At 35.8% G+C, this 10737-nt stretch overlaps 1 long non-coding RNA gene across 3 annotated transcripts; it reads right to left on the bottom strand.

The window, feature by feature from the left end:
• LOC107637677 lies at positions 2527 to 5912 on the bottom strand. 3 transcript variants are annotated; one of them, XR_001619457.2, is made up of 6 exons: positions 5812 to 5912; positions 4897 to 4942; positions 4718 to 4811; positions 3310 to 3374; positions 2912 to 3232; positions 2527 to 2772 (listed from the first exon to the last, which is right to left on the bottom strand). It is a non-coding gene; the product is annotated as an uncharacterized LOC107637677 (long non-coding RNA). The 3 variants fall into 3 exon arrangements; XR_001619458.2 differs by having other exon boundaries at positions 2912 to 3053; XR_002360965.1 differs by having other exon boundaries at positions 2912 to 3053; positions 4897 to 4947; positions 5812 to 5905.

Below are 10737 nucleotides of genomic sequence, written 5' to 3'. Positions count from 1 at the left end.
CTAACTTTCAGAGCTTTCCAGTAATATATAATAGTTTATACTTATCTTTGAAAATGATGGCCCAAAACGGGCGTTGAATTCCCAAACTAATCCCCTGCCTGGCGTTCAACGCCCAAGAAGGAGCAAGCTTGGCGTTGAATGCCCAAGAAGGATCAAAGCTGGCATTCAACGCCCCAAGAGGAGCACAAGGACGTGGATTCACCCCAAACTCAGCCTAAACACTCACCAAGTGGGCCCAAAAAGTGGATTTTCGCGCCTTTAGCCTAAGTTATCTTATTTTTGTAATCTCTAGTTATTGGATTAGTATATATAGGATAAGATCACCCATGTTTAAGATCTTCTTCCACCACTTTTTCGAATTCTACTATTTTTCTGTAAGCTATGAGCAACTAAACTTCCTAGGTTAGGGTTAGGAGTTCTGCTGATTCTCTTGGATTAATAATATTACTGTTTCTATTTCAATTACATTTGATTCTATTCTATGATGCCTTATCATTCTTCATCTTTATGAATCTGGGGTAAAACGTGACATTCATCCTTGTTCTACATGGGTTTACATGAGTCCTGATCGGGATAGTGGAAGCCAGAGCTTGAGGACGCATCACAGGTTCCAAGAGAGTTATCTGGACTAATTGGGGATATGTGACATATAATCCCATTAGTTCTCGGTAGATGAGGTCTCTGTGGCACTAAGGCTAGAGTTAGAAAAGCAACATTCTCTGATCCGGAAGATCCGACCTTGTCTGTGGCGTTTTGAGTATGATCACTAAGGGGAGTGGATTGCTTAGAGCTTCATCCTCGGCTATAGTGAGAAACCATGAGTTGACTTGATGAGAGGACATGAGTTACTCGAATATGGTGGATTGCTATGGTTTAGAGGAGATTAACTTGATGAGAGGACATGAGTTAATCACTTACGGCTGCCATTGAATGAATCATTCGTTGTTGAAACAGACAGTAAAAAAACTTAATTCGGAAAGATAAAGCATCTCCAAAGCCTTAACTGGATTCTTATCACTATTTTCACATCAATTTGGTATTATTTTCTTTATTATTTGTTTATGCTTTCAACAAACAACCATCTTTTCTAATCGCCTGACTAAGATTTGCAAGATAGTCATTGCTTGCTCAATCCGATAATCCTCATGGGATTCGACCCTCACTCACCTGAGGTATTACTTAGACGATCCGGTGCACTTGCTAATTCAGTTGTGTGGAGTTCAATTTCGTGCACCAATAAACCTTGAGAATTTGTGAACAAACATTTGATTTTCTTCCAACCTTACCACGATTTCATTGTATACGTTTATTTTATATAGTACTTAAATGTCTTTCAGGATTTTCAGGAAATTGTTTTGGCCTTAACCCAATTGACTTTCCTTTTTCAAACCTTACCTATTTTGTCTTTAACTTAGAAATTGTTTTGCCGTGAGGCAACTTAATTTTCTACCAAATTTTATGCCTGCTTTTGGTTAAGTTGTGTACATGACTATCTTTCTAAATGTTTGAGTAAATATTTTTGCTCTTAGCCAAACTAGTGTTCATTTTATTTTAGAACTCTACATAATCTATTTCAACATGAAATCGTATTAACGTAATGCCACAATTATACTTTTGTTATTCTTTTACAAAGTGTTTGTTGCATACCTTTTCCTTGAACACATGAAATAGTTTTTTTGAAAAGTTTTTCACTCTTCATGAGCAATGTATTCGAAAGTATTTTTAATCCTACTTTTGAGTCTTGTAAGCTTTGTCTTTGGTTTTAGACATTCTTTTTTTTGTAAACCTTATACTTCTTTGACTCAGCTTGATTTTATTTAAACTACTGCACTACTTTTCCTTTTATCGTTTCTATCGGACTTCTTTGATTCAGGTCTCATCCTTAAGGTTGCCAAAGTGATTTTTTCTGTCCAACACTCTTCATTCCTTGTACATCCTTGATTACTTGTGATCCCAATAATCTTTTCAAGTTTTTGCGGATATTGTCATTGTCGCTTGTACTTTTTCAAAGTTTTGTATCCTTCTGAATAAACTCGAAAATTGTTTTAACGTCACGTGTGACCTTTAGGCATAGTACACTACAAGAAAATAAGCTTTCTGCCACGCTTTAAAAGCATGCCGAAAAGTGCAAAAAAGTGTACCGATAGCTTTTTGCCACGCTTTTTGAGCTATCGACACGCTTTTAAAAGGGTCATGTTTGCCAGCGTGCCGGTTGCTCTATCGCCATGCTTTTGTGGATTTATCGGTACGCTTTTTCTGTTGGCACACTTTCATCTGTTGGCACGCTTAAAAAGCGTGACCATATCTATTAACCTAAAGCTACGCTTTAAAAGCGTACCAAAAAGTGTACATCTCGCCACGCTTTTGAAGTGTGCCGATTAAGTTGGTTTTTGGTATGCTTTCAAAGCGTACCGATAGAGCACATACAATCACACTTCAAAAGCGTGGCTTGCCCAATAAAATCTTTTGCCATGCTTTCAAAGCGTGGCCTATTCTTTTGTCAAATTAAAAAAAAGGAGAAAATTAGAAGGTATAAAAAATTGATTTTTTATTGATTTACATGAATTATTTACATGCTAAAATTGTAATTAAAAAATTACAATACTTTAACAAAACTAATAATTGAATTAGGACAAAATAAGTTCACCATTAGAACTTAGGAGATCATTAGAACTATCAAAATTATCATTAGAACTTATCACCAGTCTTGCTCTTTGATGCAGTTTCTCGTAGGTATGCTACCATTTTATTGGCACCTTCAGATTCACATTCCTACATGAAGGAGATGGATTTGTAAAATAAACCATTACACTTAACCATGCTCATTTTACTAAGAAAATCAAAAGATAAAACTGAAATGCCAAGATCATGTTACAAATAAAACTTCAATTGCAGCCATGATGACACCTACCTCATAGTCATATCTAGAAAAGAAATTTCTTCCATAAGTTGCCCAGTGTTCCTTCACAACATCATCCACAGAGATCAGTTTCTCCCCTTCCTTCTTGTCTTTGTTGCGGTGCGCAATAATAGAAAGACAAGCTAAAACAGCCCTGTAAACACAAGATACACAACAATTTTTCTTTTCTTGGGAACACATACACGTTACCATTCTAAATGGTCAACATTTTTTTTCAGAATTCTAATAATTTCAAGATATATTTATAGTAATGGAGCTCCAAAATCAGGACCATTTTCAGCATACAAATTGTTGACAAGATCCTTTGCATATCTGTCCAATGAACAATCCATCAAATATATTTATCTCGGGTGAAAAGATAATTTTATAAAATAAAGAGCTAAACTCACGTTAGATTAGGATCAGGATGACCATGTCCAAAATCTTCCAAAGGGATTCCATTTGCGATTGAATCCTACATTGCATAATTAAAACCTGGTATCAACAACTACAAATAAATTACTTTCAACTCATTAAGAAAGGTTTTAAAGGGGCAAAACATAAAAAAGATGTAATCAATTTCAAGACTGAGACTTTCATAAATTGTGAGCATAATAACCAGCAACATACATCAGCCATGATATGCTCACTTTGTTCAAAACATGATAAAATTTATATATGGAATCTTAAGAATAACCAAGAAAGATTAGACAACCAAAAGAAGACATGCAAGATCCAGGAAGTCAAGCCATAAGAATTGCAAGGAAGAACAGAAAGGTCAACCTCTTTAGTTACAAATAAGATTAACTAAACAGAAAAAACTAGAAACTAAAAACCACAGTGCATTAAAAGAATAAATTTTTTGTCAAACAGGAAATCTCATATTATTGAGAGCAAGGTATTAGATGGAGAACTTCTTTCATTAATTCCACAATAAACAAGAATATGTGAAGCAACAATTGTAGAAAATTAGAGCTGCAAAGCAGAAAAGAAAAAAGAAAAAAAGGGACAAAGAAACAAAGAGACGAAGAGACCAAGGGGAGAACCAGATACAAAACAAAATGGGACATGCAATCCCATAATGTTAGCATTAGCAATTTAAAAGCTTTTAATCTGGTCCCTACTATTTTGAACAGAACATTTATTTTCAAATTGAATTACCACCTTAGAAAAAGTAATGATTAACAAGGCATAGTAAAAGTAATGATTAACTGAACAATAGAAGAGAGAACATTTTGAACTAAACAAGAGAAAAAGGTGCTTAGTTAGTTAATTAAATTCCAATTAGAAAGAACACAAAATAACAAAGAAGGACAAAGCAATTTGTAGTTTCAAAAGACTTAAAATAGAACCATTCAGTTAAAGAGAGAGCAGAGAATATATTCAAAAGACAAAGTATGCAAAGGAAAGCAACTGAATACATCAAATTAAACCAAAAAAAAGAAGGGAAACAGAAGTGAGGATCAAGAAACAAACAAACAATATCTTCAAACTTAAGCAACAAATGTCAGAACAGAACAGAATGGAACAGAACTAAATAGTCATAATTATAAGACAAAGTCTTCCCTAAAGCAAAGAAATCCAGTGTTCAAATCACTAACATTTTAGTTAAAGCTTGCTTTAAGTCACAATCCATTTCCACTGCAACTAACCAAATTTCAGTTTTTATGAGACATTCTAAAGCAATAAAATAGTCAAAAAAAATCTTAACAGAAACTACATTGGCTACAGCATACTTAAGCAGCAGTGATAGGCACCGCTCGAGCAAAGCACAAGCACAAGCTACGCTAAGAACCTTAGGCATTTAAGAGAGCTCACCTTCCTTATTACATTCAGGGTCTTCGAGAATCATCAATTCATTATTAGGGTCATCTGGTAAGTCTTGGAGCCTATCCTCAAACCAACTTTGTATCTGAAATCTCCCAAAAAATAAAGGATTAATAAAGAAAGAAACGATATCAGAAACAAAAATTCATCAGCTAAGAAAATGTGTGAACCTTAGTCCATCTAACTGCAGGTTTCCCAGCACGGCCAGCAGAGCGGCTGCACTTATTTAAATAATAGAAGCGATTTATATTGTTGCAAAAAAATATACAATTGGATTGGTTTAGATCGATTTGTGATCTCTACTTTTTCTTTATTGAGAATTAGTTTGAGATTCTACTTCTATGTCATTCTCTCTTTCACTTTATATCTTTTTGGTGATTAATCTACTCTAACCAAGAGCACTCAATCATTATGAATGGGATCGAAGAATAACATGCCAATGGATTAGAGGAGTTTTATGTATTATTGATAAGATCAGTATACAACACAAAAGGAGAAATTTATTGCAATTGAGAAAAGAGATGAAAACTGAAAAGTTTAAAAATGTGAAATAATTGAGTACAAGACTTATATACTAGTATGACATAATGATTACTCATATAGCTAAGCAAGATTATAATGAAACAAAATCATAAACAAATTGTAAAATCAAAAAACATATTAAAGCAAGAAACAGAAACCCAAAAAATTAGAAAACCCAAAAATAAAATCCCCAAACCCCCAAAAATTCACAGAACTAATTGAAAATCCATATACACATGCATTTTGCTACTGTCTCAGTTCGCCATGGTAGTTAAAAAATCACATGAATATAGTTAAAAAAAAACAAAAATTCTCCAAAATAAAAACCCTAGAAATTACAAAATTAGAAGCTGCAGAATTCTAAAAATCATGAATCTAGCTGTAGAAGAACCTAGTAAAAAAAAAATCAAAATAGCAGGGGTTAGACTTCAAACAAAAAGATGTTAATTCTTGCAAAATGTTGCATATTCATCAAGATAACATGCCGATTTTTCCAGCATATTCCGCATTCATTTTTTTTTAAATAATAACGATAACAAAAAATGAAGGGAGAAAATCTTTACCTTCACAACACCTCCAGTTTTTCTTCCAGCCAAGACATCCATTAGCGTGGTTTTTCCAGCCCCGCTTACTCCAACCAATGCTGTCAACACTCCAAGCCTAAAAGCTCCAGTAACATTAATAAGCAGTTGTAGCCTTTCTTCTTGTATCCCTTGTTGTTTCAATTCCTGAAGAAATAATTGATATCTTTTAGCCTGCCAGAACAGAACCAAATGTCAAGAAGTTTAGGAAAAAAAACCCTAAACCAAATATCAGATTAGAACAAAAAGTATAAATTTATAAAAATCAGAAAAAAATGAAGAACCAAGAAAATCAAAACAAAAAATCAAATTCAAAAACAAATAATCAGATCAAGAAAAATTTTGAACAGAGAATTTACCACGGTGCTGCGAACGGTGAACGTGGCTGACGGAGGTGCGACCAGTGACGGAGATGGAGACGGCGGCGGGACGATGATGTGTGAGCATCTTGTCTATCTTTTCCTAGTGAATTTGCACTAAAATTTATTGAGTTTAATTAAGAATTAATTATATTTTAGCCATTAATGATGCTATTTTGAGTTTTGTGCAATTTTATCTATTTTAGGTAGCATTCGGATGGATTTGATGAAGTTTCTGCAGAAAAAGAGAAGAAACCAAGGAGATGACCAGCGACTACTGACGCGGACGCATGGCTCACGCGACCGTGTGGACTGGAGACAATCACAATGACGCTATCGCGTGCCTGACGCGAACGCGTGGACTGGAATCTGCGCAAATGATGCGAACGCGTGGACGACGTGGACGCGTCACATGCGCCACGTGCAGAAAAAGCAGAAAAATGCTAGGGGTGATTTCTGGGCTGTTTTAACCTAGTTTTCAGCCCAGAAAACACATATTAGAAGCTGCAGAATGGACAAATCAAGTGGTTTCCACCCATCAACCGAAGATCTGTTAATTAATTCGAATTTAAATTCAAATCTTAATTTTTAGGAAAAGATATTATCTTATTTTTTAGAGAATTAGATTTTAAAATTAATTAGGATTAGTTATAAAAAGAGAGACTTCTCTTCTATTAAGGGACAATTAATCAGATCAGAAACAGTTTACCTAAATCCTAGTTTTCTACTCTGAACCATGAGCAACTAATCCTCCATTGTTAAGGTTAGGATCTCTGTCTATTTGTATGGATTGATTTGCTTGATCTTTCTAATTTAATTCATGCTTTGATTTATATTTCAATAATTGTTTTCGTTCTTTATTTTATGAATATTGGGTGGAACGGAAGTATGACCCATGTTCTAATTGAGTTCTTGTAAAACTTGGAAAAGCTCTTTACGTGAACAACAGCTTGAAAACATATTATACTGAATTTCTAATTGTTTGTATTTAACAGGATACGTGACATATAATCCCCTTATTTTTGGATAATTAGGATTCTTTTGGCATATAAACTAGAAATTGATCATCACCCTCTAATTGGAATTAATTGACCAAGGAATTGGCAGTTAATGAATTTTAGAGGAGACTAGGAAGGTCTAAGGAATTAGGGTCTAGTCACATATAGTTTGCCATGAAATTAAATCTTACATAATTAAATTAGTCAGTAATAAAAATTAATCTGGAAAATAGATAACTCTGAAACCTTAACTATTTCTCCATAATTTTATTCCCAACTTATTTATTTATCTATCCTTTTGATATTCTGAGTTCGAACTTAAACCTTTTGAACATCTCAAAACCATTTTATGCTTGTCTAACTAAGTAAATCATTTAACCATTGTTGCTTAGTCCATTAATCCTCGTGGGATCGACCCTTACTCACGTAAGGTATTACTTGGTACGACCCGGTGCACTTGCCGGTTAGTAAGTGTGTGTTGTAAAATCTGTATCAGATGACTTCAGAGAGGGAGACGGCAACGCGGCGGGTGCCAAACCATGGAGGGAGGAGTGACGATTGAGGGTTTGCGAGAGAGAGTGAGCGTCGACAGAGGGTTTGCAACAGAGAGTGAGCACCGAGGGAGGCCTTACCAGAGTGAATCACCACTGAAGGAGGGTGGTGCACAAAATTGTTACTCTCTTACAATTTCGCACACATGACCAGCAAGTGCACTGGGTCGTCCAAGTAATACCTTACGTGAGTAAGGGTCGAATCCCACGGAGATTGTTGGTTTGAAGCAATCTATGGTTATCTTGTAAATCTTAGTCAGAAAGTCTATTATGTTTATCAGTTTAAATTGTAGAAAATAAAGGAGTGCGAATTAAATACTTGTTGTGCAGTAATGGAGAATATGTTGGAGTTTTGGAGATGCTTTGTCCTTTGAATCTCTGCTTTCTCCCTATCTTCTTCTTCACGCACGCACGTCCTTCCTATGGCAAGCTGTGTGTTGGAGGATCACCGTTGTCAATGGCTACCATCCTTCCTTTCAGTGAAAATGGTCCAGATGCGCTGTCACCGCACGGCTAATCATCTGTAGGTTCTCGATCATACCGGAATAGGATTCGCTATCCTTTTGCGTCTGTCACTACACCCAGCACTCGTGAGTTTGAAGCTCGTCACAGTCATCCAATCCCAGAATCCTACTAGGAATACCACAGACAAGGTTTAGACTTTCCGGATTCTCAAGGATGCTGCCAATGGATTCTAGCTTATACCACGGAGATTCTGATTAATAAATCTAAGAGATAGTCATTCAATCTGATGTAGAACGGAGGTGATTGTCAGACACACGTTCATGGATTGAGGAAGGTGATGAATGTCACGGGTCATCACCTTCTCCATAATTAGGCGCGAATGGATATCTTAGATAGGAACATGCATGTTTGAATGGAAAACAGAGTTACTTGCATTAATTCATCAAGGCACAGCAGAGCTCCTCACCCCCAACAATGGAGTTTAGAGACTCATGCTGTCAAAGAGTACAAAATTCAGATCTAAAATGTCATGAGATACAAAATAAATCTCTAAAAGTTGTTTAAATACTAAACTAGTAACCTAGGTTTACATAAAATGAGTAGACTATGACAGATAGTGCAGAAATCCACTTCTGGGGCCCACTTGGTGTGTGCTGGGGCTGAGACTAAAGCTTCTCATGTGCCTGGGCTGTTTTGGGTGTTCAACGCCAGGTTGTAACCTGTTTCTGGCGTTGAACTCCACTTTGTAACTTGTTTCTGACGTTGGACGCCAGACAGCAGCATGGAACTGGCGTTGAACGCCAGTTTACGTCGTCTATCCTTGAGCAAAGTATGAACTATTATATATTTCTGGAAAGCCCTGGATGTCTGCTTTCCAACGCAATTAGAAGCGCACCATTTGGATTTCTGTAGCTCCAGAAATTCCATTTTGAGTGCAGAGAGGTCAGAATCCAACAGCATCAGCAGTCCTTTTTCAGCCTGAATCAGATTTTTGCTCAGCTCCCTCAATTTCAGCCAAAAAATACCTGAAATTATAGAAAAACACACAAACTGATAGTAAAGTCCAGAAATATGAATTTTGCCTAGAAACTAATGAGAATAAACTAAAAACTAACTAAGATATACTAAAATCTATATGAAATTAATCCCAAAAAGCGTATAAAATATCCGCTCATCACAACACCAAACTTGAACTGTTGCTTGTCCTCAAGCAACTAGACAAATAAAATAGAAGACTAATAAGTCAAGAAGCAATAATCTCAGAGTTTTTGAGTGAAGCTCAGATTCTAATTAGATGAGCGGGACTAGTAGCTTTTTGCTTCCGAACAGTTTTGGCATCTCACTTTATCTATTGAAGCTCAGAGTGGTTGGCATCTATAGGAACTTAGAATTCAGATAGTGTTATTGATTCTCCTATTTCAGTATGAAGATTCTTGAACACAGCTACTTTATGAGTCTTGGCCGTGGCCCTAAGCACTTTGTTTTCCAGTATTACCACCGGATACATAAATGCCACAGACACATAATTGGGTGAACCCTTTTAGATTGTGACTCAGCTTTGCTAAAGTCCCCAATTAGAGGTGTCCAGGGTTCTTAAGAACACTCTTCTTTTTGCTTTGGACCTTGACTTTAACCGCTCAGTCTCAAGTTTTCACTTGACACCTTCACGCCACAAGCACATGGCTAGGGACAGCTTGGTTTAGCCGCTTAGGCCAGGATTTTATTCCTTTAGGCCCTCCTATCCACTGATGCTCAAAGCCTTGGGATCCTTTTTATTTACCCTTGCCTTTTGGTTTTAAGAGCTTTTGGCTTTTTCTGCTTGCTTTTCTTTATCTTTCTAAATTTTTTTTTCCTGCAAGCTTTGTTCTTTGCTGCTTTTTCTTGCTTCAAGAAACATTTTTATGATTTTTCAGATTATCAATAACATGTCTCAGGTTCATCATTCTTTCAAGAGCCAACATATTTAACAGTCTTAAACAACAAATTCAAAAGATATATGTACTGTTCAAGCATTCATTCAGAAGACAGAAAGCATTGCCACCACATGTTACTAATTAGAATTTTTTTCTTATTAAAACTCGAATTTTATTGCCTCTTATTCAAAAGATCTACTATTTTATTCATGTTTGCTGATGATGAGAAAAATAGACTATAACTTAATTGGAGATAAAATCAAAATAGATACTAATTACTATTATATGACTCCTAAGGTAAACTCCTATAACGACAACTATCACAGAGTTAAAGCAGAAATCGGAATTTAACAACCTTTGTTCTGGGAAGTGGATGTTCCTCGGATCTGTGGGGTGCTTGGTCCTTCAAGAGATAACTTCTGGCGCTTTAATTCCCTCAAGTCACGCCCTTGCTCTTCCTGTTCTTTAATCAAATAGCAAAGAATTTGACTTTGTTCCTTCTGTTCCTTTATTATTTGTTCCATAGCTTCTTGCATCTTGGTAACTGATGTTTCAAGATACTCCCAATATTCAGATTGAAGGATTTCTGGGAGAAATTCCTGTGTTTTCTTCTTGATGGGGT

This window comes from Arachis ipaensis, chromosome B04, assembly GCF_000816755.2.
Source record: "Arachis ipaensis cultivar K30076 chromosome B04, Araip1.1, whole genome shotgun sequence".
Classification (NCBI taxonomy): Eukaryota; Viridiplantae; Streptophyta; class Magnoliopsida; order Fabales; family Fabaceae; genus Arachis; species Arachis ipaensis.
The sequence above is the reverse complement of the archived record's forward strand: the minus strand, read 5'-3'. Positions and strand labels throughout refer to the sequence as shown.